The sequence below is a fragment of the Corythoichthys intestinalis genome, chromosome 2, assembly GCF_030265065.1.
Source record: "Corythoichthys intestinalis isolate RoL2023-P3 chromosome 2, ASM3026506v1, whole genome shotgun sequence".
In the NCBI taxonomy this organism is placed as follows: Eukaryota; Metazoa; Chordata; class Actinopteri; order Syngnathiformes; family Syngnathidae; genus Corythoichthys; species Corythoichthys intestinalis.
Window position 1 is genome coordinate 29,978,453 of NC_080396.1, and position 17,232 is coordinate 29,995,684.

The window sequence follows — 17,232 nt, forward strand, 5'->3', positions numbered from 1 at the left end:
CCTGTTCTAAAGTCAACTATCGAACAAAAAAGTAAACTACAGAATTCGCGCTGTCGTGCTGTCACAGAGAAAATTTTGGAGCCATTGCAATGGTCGTTAAAGCGCATTTTATTTCTTCCTTGCACATTATTTAAAATATCTGACTTGTACAGGCTTGAGAGACTAGTGATCACGTGAACACAACGAGTTTGGTGATTGGTCCCAAGCGCCTGTGCTTGCCTGCTGAAGAAGATGATGGTGATGATGATGATGATGATGATGATGAAGAACCCTTTTGGCAAGTGTACGCGGCCGACCACACTGTTGAGTTCACACGAGAAACCACCACGCGCGTGCCCGCCCCCGTGGGAATAATTAAAGGTTTCTTATATAAAAAAAGAAAAATGTCATGCAGCCGGGTGACAGACATCAATAGTTGGCCTGCTAGCCAAGCAGTGAATGGCCATACGCGAACAGCGGACGGGGACAGTCGTCAAGCGGCGGCGGTGGGCATCGTGTGACTGGAAAAGAAACCAAACACCGACGACAGACAACCGGAGTACCGGAGCCTCTCGGACATCTCGGCTGTCACCGACGGTCGGCAAATATCTGGGGGCATTTTCAAGCCTTCACCAACCGCAGTGAAAATATCCAGCAGACGGACTTGTGTTTTTTTAATAGCCGTTTTCCCTAAAATTTTTGTGTAAATACCAAGATGTTTGAACATAGGAATACTTAACGTTTTTTTTTTTTTTTTTTGTGTTGAGTCCTATTTTCCCTGAAAGAAATTCATCGCGCCTCCACACGAGACACGATATTGCACCAGGGTGAGTGAAGTTTATTAATTGGTATTATTGTGGAATGTTATCGACCAATGACGCCGATCATTAGTCATGGCTCTCTAATGGCTATTATGTATTGTATAATTTGTATTGAGTTTCTATTGTGTTAGGTACGTTCAAACCATTCCTGCTAGAATCTCCGGACATGAAGAAACGTAATAATAATTTGGATTTTTAAAAAATTAATGCCCTAAGTAGCATTAAAGCCATTACAAAGGGTTACTTGTGGAGTCAGAAATCCTTTGGAAAAATAGAAACATCTACAATATTGATACAGGCATTTACAAAGAAAAAAAAATTAAATTACCTTTTAATTGATGCGTCATTAGCTTGCACATTATGTATTACTAATCATTTTCATAAAATCTCACTAGAATGATCAATACATTAAAATGACTTTTTGGTAATTGAAAAAAAATTATGATCATATATTTATCATTATTATTCATTTTTGTATTTTTTTAAATAATTTTTTAAATATAATTCTCTTATAAATGAAATAAAAAATCAATAAAATGTTTAAAATATAATACCTGACCTATAAAAACACTTGTTTTTCGTTTTTCTTTTAAATTTCATAGTACTGACCGCTTTGCTTACCATTAAAATTGATAGACGTCCAATTTATTTTATCTGGGAGGATGGCTCGTGTTTTAGCGCCATTGACAGCACTAGACATTAAAACAGCTCAGTCTATAACAGGGGTTGCCAATCCAAAATGTTGGAAGAGCCGTATTGGAGCAAAAAAACAAATATGTCTGGAGCCGCGAAAAAAAATAAAAGCCTTATATAAGCCCTAAAATGAAGGCAAGGCATGCTGTACATATCTATCTAAGCTGTATTAGCCTACTATCAAAATGACTAAATTTGATACTAATGCAGAATGATTACCCTCATTATTACTGTATTTTCCTGCTCTATAAGGCGCACCTGAAGGCCTCCAATTTTCTCAAAAGCGGACAATGTGCCTTATAATCCAACGTGCCTTATATATGGATCAATATTGGTTAATCGTCATAACATTCTATTTAGCTCAGCTCCATCTTGTGGATGCATAACACAATGCCAACCACCACTACTACTACTACTACTACTACTGTGCCTTAAAATGCAGTGCGCCCTATACATGAAAACTGTTTGAAAATAGGCCATTCATTTAACGTTCACCTTATACTCCGATGCACCTTATAGTGCGGAAAATACTAATAGAAGAATGTTTGTTTCATGTTTGTCCTCCTTCAAAAACCATATTAAAACTAAAAATATATTTCCCTCACGCATCTTTTTCCATTTTCAAACATTTTTGAAAAAGTTCCAGGACGCCACTAGGGCAGCGCTAAAGATTCGCAGAGCCGCGGGTTGCTGACCCCCAGTCTATAAGAATTCATTCTCATTCTCCGTGACTAAGCAGCTGAACAGGACAGGTAAAAAAGAAATGAATTGGACGTCGAGGGACGTCAGTAGCACAAATTGGCAGCCAATGAGTTAAATGGGTGCCTTAACGATAGCAACAATTTGCAACATTATTTTTATAAACTGCAAGTGTTTATTTTTCAGATGATCATTTGATCAAAACTCCTAGGAAATTTCAATGGCCCTTTTAAGCTATTTTTAGCGCAGCCAGTCATGTGGCCCTTAGGGGTGAACTGATGCCCACGGGGACCATGTTGGTGACCCGTGGTCTACGTTCTGTCATTGCAGTTGACCTGGAGGAACGTTCCCATAATACACGTTTCTTTTTCGCTGCTGTATTGATGTGAAAGTACTGCATCTGACATCCACGGCAAGGGCGAGTGGGTGCTCGCTTGACTAAAAAAGGCCGACAGCTGCTGAGCCACTCCAGTCAACTCTGAGCTCAGCCAGATCAGTCATCCATAAAGATTCAGCCTTTTGCAGGAGTAAAAAACAAAAAACGATTTGATAATCTCTAATTTCCATTAACGAGTCTCATTAAGGAAATATTAGTTCTCACTCATCTGAACTGTATGGAAAGGGTTCTTCTAGCTGAGGGTGATAAAAGACAATAAAAAGTAGGCTTAGATAACACAGTTGTTTGTGTCTCTCCCGACTGTGTGTGCTACCTACACTCAACTCGCCCATGCCTGACCTGGATTGCACAAAAGTCCTTGTGTTGTCAGCCTTGGCTTTGCTAATACAAGAAGAACAATCAGCATGTGTTTGAAATTAGTTTTCACAAGATGTCAACATGTTGCCTTAGGTGGACAATGTGACACGTTTTTGAGTCACCTGTCGAAGTGCAATCTTAAAGCCCCTCACTGTCTTTTATTGTTTTTTTAACTTGAGAAGAAGTCGTTTGGTAACAGGCCTATGTGCCTCTTGCGCTAGCTGTCTCCTCACATCACGAGCCTCAATCTTGCTCAGTGGGAATAATACTGAGGGTGGGTGAAGTGCCGGATACGTTCCAGTGCTACATAAATAATGCTGTGCAGTGTTGTTGCATTAGCTTGCATTAGTTGCCCAATCAGTATAATCTTTTTCAGTTGTCAATATCATGGCTTTTACTTAGCATCACACTCTTGGCAAATGCATTACAGTAATTGCAAGTTATTACTAGGTGAATGTGATATAGCCTCAAAATTACTCTCACTTCAGCAGTGTACAGCACTACAAAGGGTACCTGACTATAAGCTGCACAGCCCAAATTTCACAAAAAAAAAAAAAAATCAACATACTGTATATGCCGCGCCTAAGCCACATAAGCCCATGTCTTAATATGAGAGTTGAAACAGAAACATTTTATTGATCAAAACTAGGGATGTCCCCGATCGATCTCATGATCGGAAATCTGGCCGATCGCGCCATTTTTCAGAGGACTTGGGTGAAAAGGATCAAAGCAGAAACAAACAAAAACGCTAATTACTTAAAAATGACTGGAAACCATGAGTAGAACTTTTTTTCGGGTACTAATTAGCGACGTATATACAATGTTGTTAATAACGGCGTTACTAACGGCGTTATTTTTTTCAGTAGTGAGTAATCTAATTTTCTCATCTTGGCAACGCCATTACCGTTACCGAGGCGGGAAAGGCGTGCGTTACTATGTGTTACTATGTTGGTTGAATGACGCGAGAAAAGTCTGAGAGAGACGAACTCACGGAGACGAGAGAGCAGGGGAGGAGTGGGGAGGCCGTTGCAAATGCGACGCTAGGTGGCTCCAATAATACCTAACTGTAGCCGATAGCCTTCAAACTACGCCTGCATGATGGTACGGTAGATATCACATATTATAAAACTAGATGCAAATAACAGACACGGTGGCATTCGCAACATGTATAAAGAAATAGATGCGTTAGTAAACAGCCGCCATCTTAAAGCAGTAGACCTCTCAGGAAGGCTCTGTTGTAGAGAACCTTCCTAGCGAACCTAAGTAACTTTTTATCTAAAATGCTCCTAAATCGGCAAAACCTTGACTTAAATCTATCTTAAAATGATAAAACAGTTTTAAAACTTACACGTCAAATGTAGACAGAAGGGAACTAATGCAATAACGGGAGCAAATTTAACAACTTTAATGGTTGATTCACAACATTAAATGACTTTCACACATAGCAAAGGTTACTATCTAGTAATTGCAATAACCGCAATACCCCTGTGTCTAGTTAAGTTTAGTGTAAAGAATTGGGCTAGGGCCAATTGGCCCAAAAACCCTTTAAACTTCACATTGTGTGACCTGTTTTTTTTTTTTTTTTTTTTTTTTTTTTGTACTTTGCCAAGTAACTAATTACTCTTACATTCAGGTAACTGAGTTACTAACGCAATTAATTTTTGGGAGAAGTAATTTGTAACTGTAATTAGTTACCTTTTTAAAGTAAGATTAACAACACTGCGTATATATATTATAAAGCAGAGTTCATGTAGATCCATTTGAGTGGAACGAAATCCATTTTCTAAACACTTTTTCCATGGTCCCAATACACCCTATAACTGCCATCGTAGAGGCACGCTTGCAGAGGAAATCTTCATCAGTGATGCACTGAGCAAAAGTGACAAAAACAAAACATGATAACAAATGACGTCACAAGCAGCCTAAATATGTTGGGTTTATCTTTCTGGCACATTATTCAGCTCAATGTAAAACAAACATTTTATCTGGCTTTGATCTCTTCACTAATTGGAGTCTTTGGCCTACTTAAATCTAAGTAATAATAAGCATTAAGGTTGATTTTATGACAGTGGTCAAACCAGCTACCAGTCAGTCACTGTTTTTGATGCCACTGTTACATGAATTCTAATTTGGAGTCTACTGACTGTGCAAACCACAGTCACATTCCTTAAAATCTAACCCATGTCATTTGTTGTGCTAGTGATGATTAGTATTGTGTTAGTGTCAAATATACTTTTAAGAAGTAGGGCTTGAAACTTTCAAACTTTGTTTCATCCCACAACACACAACATAATTTCGCCACATGCATTAGGAAAAGTTTTTATATTCTTTATAATATAGGGCTTCTGTCTTGTAACCCTACTTTGTAGCCCTGACATATGAGGAAAACGGGACAATTGTCACATGTAATCAGCAGCCTGTACTTGCCAGAATTTCTTACAGCTCCTTCAATGTTGCTGTCAGCTTCATGGCAACCGCCTTGACCAGATTTCTTCTCATCTTGTCATTAATTTTCGAAAGACTAACAGCTCTTGCTATTGTCACTACTGAGCCATATTTTCTCCACTAGACGATTACCAGTTTAAAACTGTGTCCCATAGTACATATACTGTGCCTTGGAAAATCTTCTAGCCCATGTCATGTTGATAACGTTGAACAATAAGATCATTCTGATATGTAAAATAGGCCTGAATGATAGCGTTTGAAAATCACATGGACTTTTTTTTTTTTTGATCCCACAAAGTTTTTCTGCTTCATGCGTGTACACTACCCAAATTCACTCACACTTTGATGCTCACGCTACCGAGAACAGCCTATCACTTACACAATGAATGAGTTGTCATTGATCGTAGAACAAGCGAGTCGTCAATAGCCTGATCAAAGCTACAAACCTGTAAATCATCGTTAACCTTAAGTAACAAACGCCAGCTCCACGTTGACCAAGAAAAACAGTTTGCTCGCACTGCTCAGCAACCGAGAGGTGTGAGAGGCCGAGTTGACAAACTCAATGAAGCATTTAATAAAGACAGGCATTTTTGTAAGTTATTCTTGTTTAAAAATAATTCACATTATGAAGTCTGAACAGTGGTTAGCTGAAGCTCGCCCCCAGTTTCAACAGGACGTGTTTTACGAGCACAGCGTTTGTGGAGCGTCTTGATCGATTCACGTGAGGATTGCAAGATCACGCAAGAGTCTGTGAGTAGTGGGTATTTAAAGATAACAATACAACAAACCATTTGACTTTCAGACCCCACGTGTTGGTCAGCTTTCTTTCTTAAAGAAAGATGAATAAAGAAGTTGCGTTCTAACGAGAAAAAAAAAACAATTGCAAAGAAAAAGAAAGATTTTAACATGTATTTTAAAAATCCAGTGCCTCAGTGAATCCTTTTTTTTTTTCTTGTGAAACCTTTCAAAAAGCTTTGTTGATGCATTTTCGGAAGTTAAAGCCCCACGCAGAAATTCTTAATTCACCCGCGGAACTACATTGAGTGGGACGATTCCGGGGGGGTTTGTTGGTGGGAAAAGCCGGATGTTTTTAGTGCGGTTTCCAGGTTTGACGCACGAGGACCCGCGTGTGACTTGGTTGACTAACAATTGTAAATAAAACATCGCCGTTTGGTTTGACACGCCGACCTGATCCACTGTATTTTTACTGTATTGTTTGAGATAGGGATTTTTGTTTTTTCTTGACTTTTTTGCCAAAATCATCAATATTAAAACAATAAAAAGCTTGAAGTACTTCAGTTGTGTGTAATGAATGTAAAATATATGAAAGTCTATTGTTTATCAGTACATTACAGAAAATAATGAACTTTATCACAATATGCCAATTTTCTTAGAAGGGCTAGTAAATATATATATATATATATATATATATATATATATATATATATATATATACACACCCACAAAAAATAGCAATTGTAGTTCTTTCCAATATCGTTCAGGCTTAGTGTTAAAGTTTACTGCAGACAATAGCTACAGCTACTACACTGTGGTTGTGATTAATTAGAGTAATTTTAAATGTTGGGAGATGTCTGATGACTCCTATTTAACAACGTTTTTAATGAGATCGGTAAACTTTGAACACAACCACGTCCCCAGATATAAGATGGTGGTTGAAAAAAAATCACCTGTGCGAAATATTTTTGTCTAATGTAGTTGTTCAGCTTATAGTGGACAGATTTGAAATTAAAAAAAGGAAGCATTTGGCAGCAGCGGTGTATAGACATTTGATATCTACTGTAACTGCATAGAATAAGCCTTTAGTCGTTCCACAAACGGTCGTTCTGATATTGGAGCAGCCCAGTGGACAGTAGAAGTGCACTAGATTTATATAATCTATGCACATATAACACCAAGCAATGATAATAAGCAGCAGTACTTTTATATGTGGCAACTGTAGAGGAATTACAGTATATATACTACACACTGTATGCAGGAGCTTCTGGACAAAAGGAAGCAGCAAGACTCGACAGTAGCCAGGCAATAGATTATCCCAAAAGAGAATGTAATGAACCCTGCCTAAATGTATACTTTCTTTTTCAAATGTGTTGTTGAAAGTCTCATCTCAACTCATCTGATTTCATCACGTCTCCTAACTCACTCTTGCTGCCTTTGTTGGTGCAGACATTTAGCTATAGTCACTGCTTTCATTCATACATTCAGCACTGGCACATATTTTATCAGACCTAATCCCTCTAGCCCTCTTTTGTCTATGCCCCCCTCCCCTCTTGATCTCTTTGTTGTTCTTATCCACATACACATACATACACATTTTTCCCACCCCTCACTGAAAGCCCTTTGCTCCCTGCCTCCCTCCTCTCATCTCCCCAGTTTCCAACTCGGCTGTGCAACGACGATCCCTTCCTGTCCCCCTCGCTACTTTATATCCATTCCCTTCATCTCTGTGTCCCATCAAGCCAACTCACATGCAGCCCCCTCTTGTTTTGTGTGCTTGCCTGATTTTCTTGCAACAGTTTGGATGTAGTCATTTCTGTGTAATCAGGTAAAGTATTCAAAGTCAGGAATTTTGATGTGCACCACCAACTTGTTTGACACACTCCCAAACTTTTTTTTTTAAGGTGATTAATTATCCGAAGTTGCAAAGGCCAAAAGTAGTGACAGCTTTGGTAGCAAAGAGATCAGTAAAACTTCCATGATTGCCTTTCTACTTATTTTTTCCCCTAATCCTTTGTACTTGAGTACATGGTGTGGGTGTTGTTTTCCCGCCTCTGTTTAGCACCACTGAACACAGGAATTGTGACATGAATTTGACATGATGTGAACCGAAAACGTTTTTCTTTCAAAGCGACATGTCATCGTTACCCTCTGACAAGTTCAACGCGCAAACAAGACTTCCTTTAATCTGCAGACGTAGCCGTATAGTAATCCTAATGTCATCTACCTTTAACCCGATTTTTTAAATGGAAATTTCATTTTAATAACACATTCAGAAAGAAATACTTAATTTAAAATGATCAAAATAAATGTAATAGTATTGTGAAGGGATTCAAATTTTCACATAACAAATTAATGCCATATCATTCAGTCCTCAGTCTCTGTCTGATGCAGTAATCATAAATCAAATCAGTATTGCTATAGCAGCCAAAAATATCACAATTTTTTTCTAAATTGGTCAACCCAAGTTCATGCTCTTATTTTGTTTGAGGTTGAGTTTTTCTGTGCATTAGTGTTTGCTTGATGACCCTTAGCTGAGTGGGACTCTGCTTTGAAACAAGTAAATAGGGCTGCAGCTATCTATTATTTTAGTTGTCAATTAATCGATGAACTAGTTAGTTTGAATAATCGAGTAAAATTAAAATACCTGAGCTGAGCCTCAAACGATATAAACAAATAAATAAATGAGGATCTAAGTACAACCAAAGAACAATTGGCTAACTTACATAGCAAAAGTATGCTAGCTTAAATGCTATAAAATGCTAACCTTTTTTTTTTTTACAATGCTCTTAACAAATGGTTCAAACTCAGTCCCACAAAAAAATGGCTAAATATACAGTGCCTTGCAAAAGTATTCGGCCCCCTTGAACCTTGCAACCTTTCGCCACATTTCAGGCTTCAAACATAAAGATATAAAATTTTGATTTTTTGTCAAGAATCAACAACAAGTGGGACACAATCGTGAAGTGGAACAAAATTTATTGGATAATTTAAACTTTTTTTAAAATAAAAAACTGAAAAGTGGGGCGTGCAATATTATTCGGCCCCCTTGCGTTCATACTTTGTAGCGCCACCTTTTGCTCCAATTACAGCTGCAAGTCGCTTGGGGTATGTTTCTATCAGTTTTGCACATCGAGAGACTGACATTCTTGCCCATTCTTCCTTGCAAAACAGCTCGAGCTCAGTGAGGTTGGATGGAGAGTGTTTGTGAACAGCAGTCTTCAGCTCTTTCCACAGATTCTCGATTGGATTCAGGTCTGGACTTTGACTTGGCCATTCTAACACCTGGATACGTTTATTTTTTAACCATTCCATTGTAGATTTGGCTTTATGTTTTGGATCATTGTCCTGTTGGAAGATAAATCTCCGTCCCAGTCTCAGGTCTTGTGCAGATACCAACAGGTTTTCTTCCAGAATGTTCCTGTATTTGGCTGCATCCATCTTCCCGTCAATTTTAACCATCTTCCCTGTCCCTGCTGAAGAAAAGCAGGCCCAAACCATGATGCTGCCACCACCATGTTTGACAGTGGGGATGGTGTGTTCAGGGTGATGAACTGTGTTGCTTTTACGCCAAACATATCGTTTTGCATTGTGGCCAAAAAGTTCAATTTTGGTTTCATCTGACCAGAGCACCTTCTTCCACTGGTTTGGTGTGTCTCCCAGGTGGCTTGTGGCAAACTTTAAACGAGACTTTTTATGGATATCTTTGAGAAATGGCTTTCTTCTTGCCACTCTTCCATAAAGGCCAGATTTGTGCAGTGTACGACTGATTGTTGTCCTATGGACAGACTCTCCCACCTCAGCTGTAGATCTCTGCAGTTCATCCAGAGTGATCATGGGCCTCTTGGCTGCATCTCTGATCAGTTTTCTCCTTGTTTGAGAAGAAAGTGTGGAAGGACAGCTGGGTCTTGGTAGATTTGCAGTGGTCTGATGCTCCTTCCATTTCAATATGATGGCTTGCACAGTGCTCCTTGAGATGTTTAAAGCTTGGGAAATCTTTTTGTATCCAAATCCAGCTTTAAACTTCTCCACAACAGTATCTTGGACCTGCCTGGTGTGTTCCTTGGTTTTCATAATGCTCTCTGCACTTTAAACAGAACCCTGAGACTATCACAGAGCAGGTGTATTTATACGGAGACTTGATTACACACAGGTGGATTCTATTTATCATCATCGGTCATTTAGGACAACATTGGATCATTCAGAGATCCTCACTGAACTTCTGGAGTGAGTTTGCTGCACTGAAAGTAAAGGGGCCGAATAATATTGCACGCCCCACTTTTCAGTTTTTTATGTGTTAAAAAAGTTTAAATTATCCAATAAATGTTGTTCCACTTCACGATTGTGTCCCACTTGTTGTTGATTCATGACAAAAAAATTAAATTTCATATCTTTATGTTTGAAGCCTGAAATGTGGCGAAAGGTTGCAAGATTCAAGGGGGCCGAATACTTTTGCAAGGCACTGTACCTATAAACTAAATTACGAATGCATTAAAAACCATGAGCTCAAACAACAACGTAGCTTTTGTTGGTCGTAACAGGGAGCAGCTGGATTAAGCCATGTGAAATGAGTTAATGTCATATTCACTGTTGCCACTGGAGGACTGTGTTTCCACCCAAATCAATAAAACTAAATGCAAACACTTTCAAAACAAACCATTACAACACCACTTTAATAAAACAAATTCTGGAAGCAGCAAATTTTGATTCGACTCTTTATTTTATTTTATTTTTTAATCGAATTATTCGAGTTAATCGATTAATTGTTGCAGCACTGCACGTAAATGATAAAAAGAAAACATGCACAAGATAGGTCAAAATGGCAGTGTGTCCTTGTTGAAGTGTGTGCATTTTTTTATTTGAATGAAATCGTGTTTGCAATTGAATTTGTTCTGCAAACGGTAGGTTTTAAAAAACACTGTGCCTTATTATGCAAATGCCTACTCCATTCGTTCTTCCTCTGTGCCCACTAATATGGCTCATCTTCTATATAGTCTTTTTGTAATCACAGAACAGAATGTAGTCATGTGTTTCCTGCACCGTCTCTACTCGTAAACACTCACCAGATACATTGGTTGTTGCTCACCTGATCATGAGTGCACAGAATTAGGAGATACTCTTAATATCTTTGTTTCTTTGAGTTTTTATAGTACGATAAAGTAGTAGTACAGTAAATTGTAAAGTTGTAGTAAATAGTATGCTGCCATTTTGAGCGTGTCGCTACGCTCGTACACACGTTGCACCTTTGCGAGGCTCTAAAAAAGTTCACCATATTTGCGGCTTTCCACTTTTCGTTCCCCACAAAATTTGATTGGCTGGAAGAGCATTAAATGTGGTAGTTCTACCTTGCATTTGGCTGCACAAATCGGCAGAATAAATAGTGGCTGAGTGCAATCAAACGGGTAAACTTCATGCGTCATCAATTCCAACAGTTGGAAGCAGTAAATCAATCTAAAATACCATACAACAGGGAAGAAGTACTTTCTTTCACGGCGTGGAATGGTTGGTACATTGGAACACAGCGGTCCACCTGCTACACACGGGTTCACAGGAAGCGTCCCAATTTCCTTGCAAAGAAGTCGGAATACTCGGAACCACTCCGAGGGTACTCAGAAATGTCTGATATTTTTATGGATCGGCCTGTCCTTTGGACAGCGCAATGGGCCAACGGAGTTATTTACACGAGCTGGCAGTGATTTCGTATGCCCCAAAACAAATTACAGTAGATCTGAGCAGCCCGTAGGCTAATTCAAAATATAGACAAGACGGAGGGTAATACTTTAAACTGCTGTTCCATGCATTTCATATCCCCCTCTTAGGACCAACGTCTGGCGACAGGTGTGCTTGATTAATCTACGTGTGCAATGTACATGAAAAATGCACTCACCTAACTGACGATAAGCATATGAGGTGTTTCTTGCCAATGAAACCTCCATATCAAATCCTGCCACAAAGAACTGGTAGGCCCCGATGCTTTTATCGGCCTTTAAACTTCGGTGCATGTATGCTCCATGTATTTAAGAAGTATTTGTCAGGGTTACCCATATTCAGGACCTCAGAAGTAGACATCATGTCCTCAAAAACATTTGAGGAAACAAATGTGGATCTGTTGAACCAACCTGGATAATCTTGTCAATGCATCGCTCCCAATGAATGCCTGGTAATCATTGTACCCTATATTTTCAGATATGACGACAATTGACCTTTTGCAAAAGCCCTATCCCGCTTAGTTACCTTGCTAATCAGACAAGCTTCATCACACTACAAAGTCATTGTGGGCAGACGTATATACCAGAGTGTTTTAAGTAGTGTTGCACCGATACAATCTTTTGGCCTCGATAACTGCCTTTGCAGTATTGGCCGATAACATACCGATACCACTTCGTTTGAAATTTATATATATACTAGTATATATATATATATTTATATATACAAAGTGAATCCAGTCGAACTTTTTATTGCATACCTTGTATGGGTGACAGTAGTTAAATAAATAAACATTTGGCTCTCAAAAGCCAAAATAGTGCTAAATTTGTGAAATTAAAACATATATAATACCAGCCCAACAGTGACAAAGTAAAAATACAATGAATGAACTGAATTAACTTTTTTAACCCTGAGTATTGCCTCTCAAAGGTCAAACAGTACAACTTTCATGAAATTATAAGTAGTAATATTTGACCACAGCCTCCTGTCTCTCTATTTGCCTCCTTCTCTGTGCACCGGCACCAACATACACTTAGCCACTTAGCTTAGCTTACTTTTACAGCACTTTTGAATAGGCTTGCCACCCATATTTTTATTATAATTTAAACTTGCCGATTTAACTTCACTTCTCGAAACTTTCAGGCCGCATATCTTGCATGCTGTTATTGTACTCGATGGAGATTATAAACTGAAATACAGTGTATCACAAAAGTAAGTACACCCCTTGCATTTTTGCAGATATATAAGTATATCTTTTCAGGGGACAACACTGACAAAATGAAACTTTGACACAATGACAAAGTAGTCTGTGTGCAGCTTATATAATAGAGTTAATTTATTTTCCCCTCAAAATAACTCAAAATATAGCCATTAATATCTAAGCCCCTGGCAACAAAAGTGAGTACACCCCTTTTTGAAAGTTGTCAAAATTAACATACAACATGTCAACTATCAATATTTTGTGTGGCCACCACTATTATTCAGAACTGCCTTTACTCTCCTAGGCATGGAGTTGACCAGAGCTTCACAGGTTCCCACTGGAATGCTCTTCCACTCCTCCGTGATGACGTTGCGGAGCTGCCGGTTATTTGAGACTTTGCGCACTTCCACCTTCTGCTTGAGGATCCCCAAAGATGTTCTATTGGGTTCAAATCTAGAGACATGCTTGGCCAGTTCATCACCTTTACCCTCAGCCTCTTCAGTAAAGCAGTGGTCATCTTGGAGGTGTGTTTGGGGTCATTGTCACGCTGGAATACTGCCCTCTGATCCAGTTTCTGGAGGGAGGGGGATCATGCTCTTTTGCAGTATTTCACAGTACATGTTGGAGTTCATGTTTCCTTCAACACCTGCAGCACTCATGCAGCCCCAGTCCATGATATTCCCACCACCATGCTTGACTAAAGGCATGACACACTTATTTTTGTACTCCTCACCTGGTCGCCGCCACACATGCTTGAGACCATCTGAACCAAACAAATTAATCTTCGTCTCATCAGACCATAGGACATGGTTCCAGTAATCCATGTGCTTTGTTGACATGTCTTCAGCAAACTGTTTGCGGGCTTTCTTGTGTATCATCTTCAGAAGAGGCTTCCTCCTGGGGTGACAGCCTTGCACACCAATTTGATGTAGAGTGCGGCGTATGGTCTGAGCACTAACAGGCTGACGCCCCACTGCTTCAATCTCTGCAGCAATGCTGACAGCACTCCTGCGACGATCTTTCAAAGAAAGCATTTGGATATGATACTCAGCACGTTTGCTCAGCTTCTTTGGACGATCAACCCGAGGCCTGTCCTGAGTGGACCCTACTCTTTTAAAATGCTGGATGAACTTAGCCACTGTGCTGCAGCTCAGTTTCAGGGTGTTGGCAATCTTCTTGTAGCCTTGGCCATCTTCAACAATACGTCTTTTAAGATCCTCGGAGAGTTCTTTGCCATGTGGTGCCATGTTGGAACTTTCAGTGACCAGTATGAGCTGCAGCTGCACAACAAATTTGAACACACCTGCTCCCTATGCACACCTGGACCTAGTAACACTAACGAGTCACATGACATTTTGGAGGGAAAATGACAAGCAATACTCAATTTGGACATTTAGGGATGTAGTTTTTAAGGGGTGTACTCACTTTTGTTGCCAGGGGTTTAGATATTAATGGCTATATTTTGAGTTATTTTGATGGGAAAATAAATTAACTCTATTATATAAGCTGCACACAGACTACTTTCCATTGTGTCAAAGTGTCATTTTGTCAGTGTTGTCCCATGAAAAGATATACTTAAATATCTGCAGAAATGCGAGGGGTGTACTCACTTTTGTGATACACTGTATGTCCAGACCGGCGACATTTTACCCTCGTAGTTTGTTTTTCCTACATGTGAAAAAGCTGCCCGGCATGCAAAGTGGAACACAACACAGAGTAGAGTGACTTTCAGGAAAAAAAAAACTGCGTTCAGTGTTTGCAATGACTGTCAGGAGAGAAAAAGCTGCCTTCAGTAAGTTCAGTGTTTACCGGTAAATGGTATTGGCGCACTGTTTGTTGGTACTCGCCGATACCGATACCTTTTTGCACACCCCCCACCCCCCGATACTGACATCGGTATCAGTGCATCAATAGTTTTAAGTGATTTCTTTTTCCGCAAAACCAGTGCAACATCCTCCAGATTGAGGCAAAAGGGTTTCCAAAATGCAGTGGATGGTTATACTGAAAATATAAAAGAATTGTAACAAGCTATCGAGGCAAAGAGCATACAGGATCAATACCTACACCGACATTGCAAGGAGACATATAATGGGCAGTTTTAAGTGATTTATTTTGGAGCAATACCTTTGCAACATTGTCCAGATTGATGCAAAAGGGTTTACGATATACAGCGGATGGCTATATTAAAAATATTTTTTAAATTGTAACAAGCTATTGAGTCAAAAACATACAGGTTAGACTTTTACAGCCAAGCAAAAGGTTGGGATACTAAATTGTATGTTCACAAAATGTTTAATGAAAAATAAATACAAAATGGGTTGGAGGCGCTTATTATGGAGCTGTTTACTTAAAGAACGAAGTATTGCTTTAATGTTAGCGCACTCAAACAATGCACTGCAAACGAAGATATGAAGTTAACTAACGAGCTACCATAATAATGAAATAGCCACACTTTTGTAGTGTTGTAGACATTATAGCAATGAAATGCTCGTAAGATATAATTTTTTTTTTTTTTTTTTTTTGGTAAAATAAGTTATAAATCATCATTAAGTCATGATTTTTTGTAAGATAATATTTGATAACAGTAACTACAACTTGGATATCCAGTTTAATGAATATTCTTGCCTCTACTAAAGCATTTTGGTGAGACAGCTCGATAGTTAGCCTTTGGCGTTATATTCATCGTACCTTAAGAGAACACGCTTAGCTGGGTGTGCTGTATGTCCAGACTTCATAATCCATTGGACTCCAGTCTTTTTGTCTGATTTTGGAAGGAAAATTACCGCATTTTTAATCCTGTGGTACCTCGTGTCAGGCACATCGCTTCACCATTTGGATGTCCGTAGCTTGTTGAGCCTTTTCTTCTTCTTCCGTAAAGTTTTATGAAAGTTGGCGATCGCAAAACCACCAAATGAATCAATTAGGCAATGGGGCATCCTAAATCTTGACAGAGCTTGCTCCTTAACAATGGTCTCGAGGACATATGATTGGTCGACTGTCGTTTTAAGTTCAACTTTTTTCCCCACATGTATATTTAGGTAAGTTCAATTTCTAAAAGATGCTGGTTTACATCCAAAATCGCAGGATGTTGTCGTTGAGCCGAAAAAGACGTCAAGTCCATGTGACAGTGAAATTCTTCAATACTGTTTTTACTTCATAGCTTCCACCGATTTAGAATAAAACTGCATCTGACCCGTAAAAGTTCTTTTTTTAAATTATTGCATTATTCACTAAGGGTATAAATAAAAAGGGCTCTATGTGAAGAAAGGCAATTCCTAGATCCACATGTATTCTACTTTCGTGTACAGCACCTCTCCACAAGTTATATTTTACAGGCTGTAGGCCTGTATGTCTGTAATCCTACTCACTAGCGAAAGACAGTTGAAAAATTAACAAAAACGGAAGACGCAGTGATGGGTTGGGCTAGTTAGATGTTCTGTGATAGCGCTGTACGGCATGTAGATTTCATGGGAACTCCTTGCCCTAAGGATATTCAGCTGTAGTCAATGAGCGCCTGCCTACAGGGCAATTTGCCATTTTTATCACTTGTTGTTTTCAACTGTAATAATCATCACATCCTGCTTGAACCCTAAAGTCAGGATGTGTATCTTATCCGATTTAAATACCCTTTAGAACACACTTCCTGTTCACACCTCAATAAAGGAACTTTTTGCTAGTTGTAAAATGGGTGTGCTCAATATTGACTTTTTAAAGCATTTTTGTATTTATTTTTCACAGCTGTTAAAAGACATTTGTAATCATAACCAGGGGTGAAAGTGGCCAGAATATCAGGAACTCCCTGACATAAAGGTTGGCACGGAGCAAAAATTGCTTTTGGCATAGTTATACATACTGTATAATGCACAATAAAAGACGATGGGATTTACACATGCATCAGGCTACTGCATTACACTGGAACAAGGCATAAATGAGAAACGGATTTCATTCAAAATGGTATTTTACACTAATTTGCAAAATTACATTTAAAATTCCATTTAATTATTTTCCCTCATATTCTCAAATCTAAATGCAAAACCGCAATTTTAACATTATATTATATTAATATTAGAACATAGGATTTACATTAAAATTGAAGATAATGTAAACACTTTTGGAGGGGCAAATAAAGCTATAAGTAATATACCTTAACAAAAATAAGTACAAATAACTTATTTTACGCATAGTGAAATGGAATATAT

General features: G+C 38.8%; 1 protein-coding gene across 4 annotated transcripts in view; it reads left to right on the top strand.

Moving 5' to 3' along the window:
• The first annotated feature begins 113 nt into the window (after positions 1-113).
• The window catches only part of wnk3 (WNK lysine deficient protein kinase 3), a 72,693-nt gene continuing 55,574 nt past the window's right edge, over positions 114-17,232 (top strand). For 2 of the 4 annotated variants that reach the window (XM_057825471.1, XM_057825488.1), the window contains exon 1: positions 115-806. The gene's annotated coding sequence lies outside the window, so the exon portion shown is untranslated. Of the gene's footprint in view, positions 807-17,232 lie in introns of all 4 variants that reach the window. The other 2 variants (XM_057825478.1, XM_057825497.1) reach the window with 2 other exon arrangements.